We start from the raw sequence: 8,956 nt of genomic DNA, 5'->3' as shown, positions 1-8,956 counted from the left end.
TTGTAGGGAAAATTGACAGGCGTTTTTGTTAGTTTGTAACCACCAGTGCTGCAATTCAGAGTGGTTGTGTATGATTTCACATCCAGCCCAAGCTTTCATAAATCCCTTTGCACATTCCATCTCATCTTAGCCCAGAGCCCTGGCCCTGTTCTCAGCAGGCCTCCCACCAGCCTTCTCTTAATTCATCCCCCTTGGAACAGCAGTAGCAGCGGCTAGCTTTCTGTATCGTTAATTGGCTGCGAGGTGGAAGGTGTGACAGTGAGACAGGTTATGTTCCGGAAGCCTTTGCAGCCTCATGTTAGACCAGGATGGCTGGTCTCTGGAAAGGGACAAGGTTCCAGAGAGAGCACAGATTGCAAATTTAAGAGCAGAAGCTTTTACAGACTGTGTTCCAGCTCCATGAAAGAGTGAGGGAGAGAGAGCTCAGGGGGCTGACCCCACAGCGAAGGCTGGATTTGGGGATGACTAATGCAATTACCCATTTGGAATTTAGCTTGAGAAACGAAAAGAAATAGACCAGAAGTGACAAGCTTAAACATTCTTTTGTTTGTTTGTTTCCAATCCTCTCCTGTTCAGGAGCTGGGAAAGAAGCTGGGGTCAGGGAGTGGAGAGAGAGAAAGAAGAGGTAGAAAGAGGTTCTAAGCAGAGTGAGTATGTGAGGCGGCAAGTGTGGCTAATGCGGCTAACTTGGGCCTGAGGGCAAGAAGGGCGTGCATCATGATCTCCAGATTCGTGAGTGCTGTGGAAATATGGTTGGAGGCAGGGGCTGGGTGGCAGGGAGAGCGGGCAGCCAGCTGCTTCTCTCCACTGAGAGTTGGCAAGCAGGGAGCAGGGTAGCCCTCTCCTCAGAGATCATGGTCCTGGCTTGGGAAGGCCTGATGTAAGAACTGGGAGAAGAAACCACCAGAAAACTGGCCTAATTAGACCATCAGCTAACGAGTACCAGCTGTGTAGGGGCTCTCAGCTGTGCCGGGACCCCCACCTCTCCCCCAGTGGCTGGACATTCTTACACTAGAAGGTCAAGAGCTGTGGTGTTTAGTTCAGGTTCTTCCATCAACCAGTTCTGGGGCCGCCCCTTAACCTCCCGAGGCTTTGTCTGAAAATCCCTCTCAAGGAAAGCGCACCCACCTAGAGCCATGGTGGGGAGAATGACCTGATCTGCACAATCAACTAGGTTATTTTTCGGATCTAAAAAGACTGAGACAAGGTCACAGCCAAGAGGAGCCTGAGGGGACACGACGACTAAACATAGTGTGGTGTCCTGGAACAGAAAAGGGACATTAGAGGGAAACTGAGGAGATCTGTATAAAGTGTGGACTTTAGTTAATAATAATGTATCAATGTCGGTTCACCAATTATGACAAATGTACTGTGGGAGATCAAGATTTGGCCACCCTGAAATATATCTCTTTACCTTGATTGTTTTCTCTGAGGGACATTTGACCTCCCCCACTAACTGCCTAAAGAATTTGACATGGTGGCTCCTTCCTGGAACAGATCTTCTATCATGATGGCTGTAAAGATAATGTAGGATAGAGATTACAATAGAAAAGGCACCAAGCCCCTTTTATCAAAAACTCTGTCTCTCCCTGACCACATTATCTATAGATGACCCTGAAAAGAATTGTCTTCCTGCCCTCTGAAGTCCCAGGCCACTACCTGCCCCCAACACGCTCCTCGCCTTTAGCTGCAATACTTAAGCAAGCAGCTTAGACAGAGGGACGAGTTGCTCATTTCTGAGTTTCTCCCATGTATACATGTTATTAAACTTGGTATTATTTTCTCCTGCTAACCTGTCTTGTTGATTATTTGGCTAGCCATAAGAACCTTAAGGAAAAGGGCAGAGGGGGATTCTCCCTCTTCCCCCGACAGTTTTGGCGTAGTTGCCAGGAGCCACACTGGCTGGCAAGTTGCCTTCTCTGGCTGGAAGACCTGCCTTCTCCCTGGACTACTGCAGAAGATGAGATACGGGAATGCCTGACAAAAGCCGGCAAAAGGTAAGACTTCTTACCACGTCAGCCTCCCTGAATCTCTATCTGCGGAGTCCGATGGAAGGAAGTGGTGAGAATTTTTTTCTCTTTCTAAATTTAGATTGGCAGGAGAAAATATTTGGGAAATTAATTTCTTGTGCTTTTAGTGACTCTTGGTTTAAATTTGGTAGAGTACTCTTGGTTTTGATCTTGATCCCTTTTCCTCCCAGAGTGGTCTTTGTCTTGTTCTGTGTCCTGAGAACTTGGCTTTGTGACCTGTGAGAATATTCTCCTTGGTCTCCACCATACGGAAGGTGCATTTACCGGGGTGCCCCTTGGTGGCCAGTCGAGTAGACTGGGATTCCGAACTGTCTTTGTCCGGCTGTGCCAAGCTCTCAGGGGAGTTTGTCATAAAGGGCCCAGTCCATAAGGGCTTTTGTCATCTTAACCTTTGTTGCTTGTTAGTGCTGGAAAAATCCCATTCCAGTATCGCCGGCGGGTCTGTGACTGGAGGCGTCCCACACTGTTGTGAGAGACCGGAGACACCACCCTTACCACCTGTGCAATGAAGGTCTTTACTTTCTCTGAATATCTTTGGGAGTGAATTCTGTGGATCATGGGGGCTACATCATCTGCGCCCTCACCAGGGATGCCTCTTGCATCCATGGTAAAGATTTATTCTAAGCGTAGAAAGTTACCTCTGGGTCTTTCCTTAAAAAGGCTTATTGGATCGAGTCACTATTGGAATAAATATACAAATGAAGATCCTACTTGTCAATGGCCAGACGACGGATCCTTTGAATTGGGAAAACTTCTAAATTGGGGGAAAAAAAATGTTTTGAGAGCTCTCACATAATTGCTTAATTGGTACCTAAGAATTAAGGCCAGAAAAAGGAAGGGAAAAATTTGACTAGCCTTAAGACCTTGACTCAGGTTACAATTGAATTGAGAACATGCAAAAGTGTAAGTGTTGATAAGATTATAAAGGTTGGAATGTTTGAGCTAATTTTATATAAAGAGGTTACATCAACTTTGCCTGAGTATGTTTTAAAACGTCTGACTGGGAATGCTTCCCTTGTCCAAAATTAGAAGACCAAGACCTATTGATAAAAATCTTAATAATAACTATGTTTAAAGGTATAAGAGGTGATAAAATTTACATAAAATTTTGTAGGAAAAAAACTGATGTTATTTCTATTACAGAACTGGTTAACAAAAATAGTAATTTAAATGATGGCTAATTTTATCTAATGTCTTATAAAGTCTTATAGGCAATCTAAATAATTATTGGGAATAAGTAACTAAATAGTTGTGAAAAAAATAAATGTTAGATGAACTTTAAACAATAATTATGTGTTATGGTGCTTACAGCTTCCAAACTCTTTTTGGTGACTTAAAACTTTAGAGTTTTGCTAAATTTATGATAAAAATTCTCTGAGTATCATCATTTCCAAATAAGATAAGATATTAGACATTGATTGCTAAATGTACATTTGTCTACTTTTGGCTTTTCATTACAGGAAAACTAAAAGGTGTTTTGGGTCTATTGGTAAACATGTGCTTTATTAAAAGATTGTACTATAAAGTAACATATTTCTAAAAGTTATGAAGTGTTTATAAATTTTCCAAGCCACAAGATACTAATGTAAAAAAAAGTTTATAATTGTTTACTTAGTTTTTACTTACAAATTAAGGTTTCTAAAGGTTAAAATTTCTAATTAATATATGTGATTAAAGCTACTAAAAAATTAAGAAAAATATGTCTGTGTACAAAAAAAGTAAGATGTATAAAGGTACAAAGAACAGAAATATTTTGTTTGATTGATTAAAAAAGATAAATTTGTCTTCAAGTACTAGGAGGGGAAAAAAAGACATGGGACAAATTCTAAATGTAAAAAAAAAAGATATAGGTTTGTGGAAGAGAAATTCTAGAAAAGGAGTTTTTGCATGGTCAAGTAGGCTAAGATTAAAATAAATTTAATTAAGTAAATGAGTTTTAATAGCAGAAGTAAGCTGGTGCAAAATTAAAATTTGGTCTTCTGTCTCTTAAAAAAATAATTTGTTTAAACTTGATAAAGAGGTTACAAAAGATTTTTCTTTACCTTTGAGTAAGTCTACCTAAAAGACAAAAAATCTGTTTTGTTAAAATAATTTCCTGCGTTTAAAAGACTGAGGTCTCTCTATTAAGGCTTTTTGGACTGTTAATGCTCTGTTTGCTTTGACTTTTTATATTTTTGACAAGCTCCCCAAAATTCATATCTTAAATAAAGTCTTTTTTTACTTTTTTTCTTTGAGAATTTTCAAAGGGCCCTAGAACTTCTCAAAGAAATTTGCTCTCTACCTATAAGGAAAAAAATACTAAACTTATTAGGCTTATTCAGTATGTTAAACTACGTGAGAAGCATTGTCAGACAAGTGATGATAAGCCTGCTTAGGTAGTATTAGGTGGGTAAATGTTATTGATATAGGTGTTTTAAAGATTTTATTTATTCAGCTTTTTCGCCCCAAAGCCCCAGTAGATAGTTGTATGTCATAGGTTCACATCCTTCTAGTTGCTGTACGCGGGACTCGGCCTCGCGTTGGACGGAGAAGTGGTGCCTCCGGGCGCTCCCAGGATCCGAACCCAGGCCGCCAGCATCAGAGCGCGCGCACTCAACCGCTAAGCCACAGAGCCGGCCCTGATATAGGTGTTTTAAAATTGCATAACATTACTAAAATTCTGATCTGTCCTGGTTATCAGTCATAATTCTGGTTATTATTATTTTAAAGTGTTGTATGTCACAAAATTAACCAAATTTCTCTGTCAATTGCCATTTTGAGGTCTTGTTGTTTACAGACTTATTTCTTTGCTCTAATGCTTTTGCAAAAAATGTTTCAACTTCAAAAAAAAATTCATAAAAAAACTCTAACATTTACACTGGAGTACAGGTTTCTGACAAACTTTCTGATCATAAAACTAAACTTGGTAAAAAAATTACAAAAATCCGAGGGAAAAACTGATAACTTCATAAAGCCACTAACAAAAAGAGTGAGATCAAAAATAGATTACACAAGACTAAATGAACTGATAAGGATGATTATAATTTTTATGATTTTTCGTTTAAAGTATTGCTAAATTTTTAATGTTTTGTTTTTTCAGATTTAAGGAAAACTTTTTCTCTTTTCTCCTGAGCTAGCTATGACATAGCAATTTGGTAAATGATACCTTTGTAAGTAAAATTAAAATATTTATCTTTTTCTCTCTATCTGATCCCTCGAATTTAAAAACTCTTAGTGAGTGAGTATTGTTTTCATGGCAATATAGTTATTTGCGTAAGTTCAATAAAAATCTGTTCTCCTTATAACAGGACACAATTAGAAACACTGGTTATACTACCAAGGTTGTGACTGAAACATCATATTTGCGATATAACCATACAGCTTTTGAGAAATAAAGATTAGACTTTATAGAATAAAGCCACGTAAAAATATTGGCCTGGTACCTTATGTTCCAAGCAGCACTTACCAGGATAAGTAAAAAATGTCACTTATCTGGCACAAGGAACCTCAAAATATTTGGGGGGAATCTCAGAGGAGAGAAATTCACCCAAATCTGCAGGTATTGCAGGCAAAGTCGGATGACAAAATCCTTAGCTTGGCTTTTCTGGCCTCGAGAGGCCTTTAAAGTTCAATGTAAGATTCCTTATAAAAAGTTCCAGCAAAGCAGATTTAAAAGAGCCTATGTGATCAATTGCTATTCTTGCTGTACTTATGTAAATAATTGGGCCAACTCTATTGGAACTAGACTTATTTTGCAAACTAGTTAGTTTTAATTGGCTATCTTAATAAAAATGAGGGTGATTTTAAAGAAAAAAATTATATTTCAGTAAAAACTATAATATACATTTGCGGATATTAGATCCTAGTTTTGTTAATTGTCTTTTGAGGTTTTTGTTTTATATCTGTTAACTAGACTAGATCCTGATTTCTTCTAGTCTCCTAAAATATCTGGCTACAGATATCCAAACTAACGTTTTTAATTTTTTCCATCATTTTCATTTAAAATCACTGAAAACTAAACCTGCCCTTTATCCTGAAGCCTTACAAACTAAAGCCGATGGACTTGATATAAACCAGAGAGATTACCTGATGACATCATCAGGGACATTTAAACTGCAAAAGATGCTTTGATGCTGACATCTAAAACCTTAACTGGCTGTCTTCTAAACTCAAAAACTGCTTTACAACTTGCTCCAACCATTAACCTTGTTTTTCTTTCATTTACACAGAAATGCTTCTATTAAATACTTGATTGCTTGCTTCCATAAGATAGGCGTAACCTTGAGAGCCCACCTGCATCACCACCTTCCAAAAAAAACTTAATTAAACTGATCTATTATCAAGACTAAAAAATGTGTTCAGTGAGATAAAACAATCTACCAACTCAGGTTCTAGACTATGAAACTTCTTTAAGTTTCAAAAAGACTGTAAAACTTTTAGTTTCAAAGGCGGGACTGTGAGAGATCAAAATTTGGCCACCCTAAAATATATCTCTTTACCTTAATTGTTTTCTCTGAGGGACATTTGACCTCCCCTACTAACTGCCTAAAGAATTTGACATGGTGGCTCCTTCCTGGAACAGATCTTCTATCATGATGGCTGTAAAGATAATGTAAGATAGAGATTACAATAAAAAAGGCACCAAGCTCCTTTTATCAAAAACTCTGTCTCTCCCTGACCACATTATCTATAGATGACCCTGAAAAAAATTGTCTTCCTGCCCTCTGAAGTCTCAGGCCACTACCCGCCCCCAACACGCTCCTCGTCTTTAGCTGCAATACTTAAGCAAGCAGCTTAGACAGAGGGACGAGTTGCTCATTTCTGAGTTTCTCCCATGTATACATGTTATTAAACTTGGTATTATTTTCTCCTGCTAACCTGTCTTGTTGATTATTTGGCCAGCCATAAGAACCTTAAGGAAAAAGGCAGAGGGGGATTCTCCCTCTTCCCCCGACAGTACCATACCAGCATAAGTTGTCACTAATAGGGGAAACGGGGTGTGGGGTATATGGGAGGGCTGAGTTGCCCTCGTATGAAGCATAGTGGGCCCGGCTCCTGCTGGACCACTACGCCCTGTCATTTGTATCCGCTCCGTCATGCTGGCCCAGGCTCCTCCCCTAGAATGATGGTCTTGGGTAAGTTCTGAGATTTTAGGTCATTTTTGGTTTTCCAATTTTTTTTCTTTATTATCTGTATTTTTAAATTTTTCTTCTATGAATATAATAGATATAATAAATTAATAAAGATCCTGCTCCTCTAGGAAGCAGATGAATAGGTAAATAGGTAACTATTGTACAAAATGGAGTAAAACTCAAAAAGTAGAGGGCTATATGAGCCCAAAGGTGAAAGTGACTCCTGCCTGGAGAAATCAAAGAGTCAAGGGGGAGGTGACGTTGTGCCGGGCATTAGATGAACAGGATTCTGATAAACTAAAGGGCTCCTGGGCTGAGACTGGAATTGAGCTAAGGCCCAGTGCCATGCTGGGATACCAAGTGCTGGGAAATCCAAGGTTGTAGAGGCAGGTTGAGGTGGCCAGCCCCCAGTTAGGCCCCAGTGATGCCCACTTCTTGATATTCATGCTGGTGTAGTCCCTTCCCACACGGTACCAGGGTTGGTCTTTGTGACCAACAAATACAGCAGAAGGGATGGTGTGCCACTTCCAGGATTAAATTATAAAAGAGCCTGTGGTTTCCATTTTGGTCACTCTCTCTCATGCATTGTCTCTCTTGGATACCTCCACCAGGGAAGCTGCTGCTGTGTCATGAGCTGCCCTAGAAGAGGCCCACAGAGTGAGGAACTCAAGCCTCCACGCACAGGAGTGAGCCGGGAAGCCATCCTCCAGTCCCGTCAGAGGACTGCACCCTGGCTGACAACTGCGCTGTGACCTTGTGAATGACCCTGAGCCAGAAGCGCCCAGCTAAGCTGTTCCCAGATGCCTGACCCTCAGAAATAGTGCAAGATAATAAATATTTATTGTTTTAAACTGCGAAGTCTGGGGGTAATTTGTTATGCAGCAAGAGGAAACTAATATAGGTGGAGTAGAACCTAAAGCTGCAAGTGAAGTGTGAGGCCGGGTTATAACCAGCATTGAATGCCCTGTCAAGTGTGGACTGATCTGTAGGTGATAGGGAGCCATTAGACATGATTGGGGAGCACGGCATTGAAATATGTGTTGAAATAGGATAACTCAAAGCTGTGTGAGGGACGAACTAGAGTCAAGTCAGGAGACTCATACACCAGTCCGGGTGAGAGACAGCAAGGGCCCGGAGGAAGCGGTGACAAAGGGGAGAGGGAGGAGGTGGCAGATCAGCGAGACCCTGGAGGTAGCACTGCTGGGATTGGTTACTGATGGAAGAGGTGGACCGGGAGGGTGGGAGGTGTGTTAGACTCTGGGTTGTGCAGAACACTGTCACTCAAACGCCCCAAGCAAGCGTGATTTATTGTTACTATATCTGGGGGAACGAGGACAGAGGACAGCCGCCGTGAACCAGGCCATCCACAGACATTGTTTAGGAACTGCAAGTAGCTATTGAGGAGGTTGCCTTGCCACCGGTCGGCAGCAGCCACTCATTCATCTTCTATTGCTCTCTAACTTGTTACTCAGGACTTCTCTTTTCTATGACTTGCTTCCTTTTAGCTTTCACGGCCTTGTGATACACACAACTTCATGATATCTGCGTATGGTCTTGCCTCCACGTCTTTTAACTTCTCCTCCCCACTGACTAATTGACGTGCTCTTTAAATCTCTAGTTCAAACTTTGGGAGGGGAGGTCTCAGCAATTTAGCTTATATCCATGTTTCTGTGAGGCAGCGTCCGCAGGGGTTTGGCTGCTGTGGCCAAGGAGGCGAGGTCACGTGGTACTAGCAGGGCCCCGTGTTTAGAAAAAATATTTGGAGAAGGGCTGTGAGCATGAGAGGCTGTCTGAGGCTTAGCCTACACGGAAACT

The 8,956-nt window shown here is 40.9% G+C and overlaps 1 long non-coding RNA gene across 1 annotated transcript; it reads left to right on the top strand.

Moving 5' to 3' along the window:
* Positions 1-1,730: 1,730 nt before the first annotated feature.
* On the top strand, positions 1,731-7,992 carry LOC147917730 (uncharacterized). Its single transcript, XR_015553810.1, has 3 exons — positions 1,731-2,541; positions 5,110-5,179; positions 7,753-7,992. It is a non-coding gene; the product is annotated as an uncharacterized LOC147917730 (long non-coding RNA).
* The last annotated feature ends 964 nt before the right edge of the window (positions 7,993-8,956 follow it).

Source organism: Ceratotherium simum, chromosome 2 (genome assembly GCF_057802395.1).
Source record: "Ceratotherium simum simum isolate JZ-2026a chromosome 2, ASM5780239v1, whole genome shotgun sequence".
In the NCBI taxonomy this organism is placed as follows: Eukaryota; Metazoa; Chordata; class Mammalia; order Perissodactyla; family Rhinocerotidae; genus Ceratotherium; species Ceratotherium simum.
This window is presented reverse-complemented; position numbering and strand designations above follow the sequence as displayed.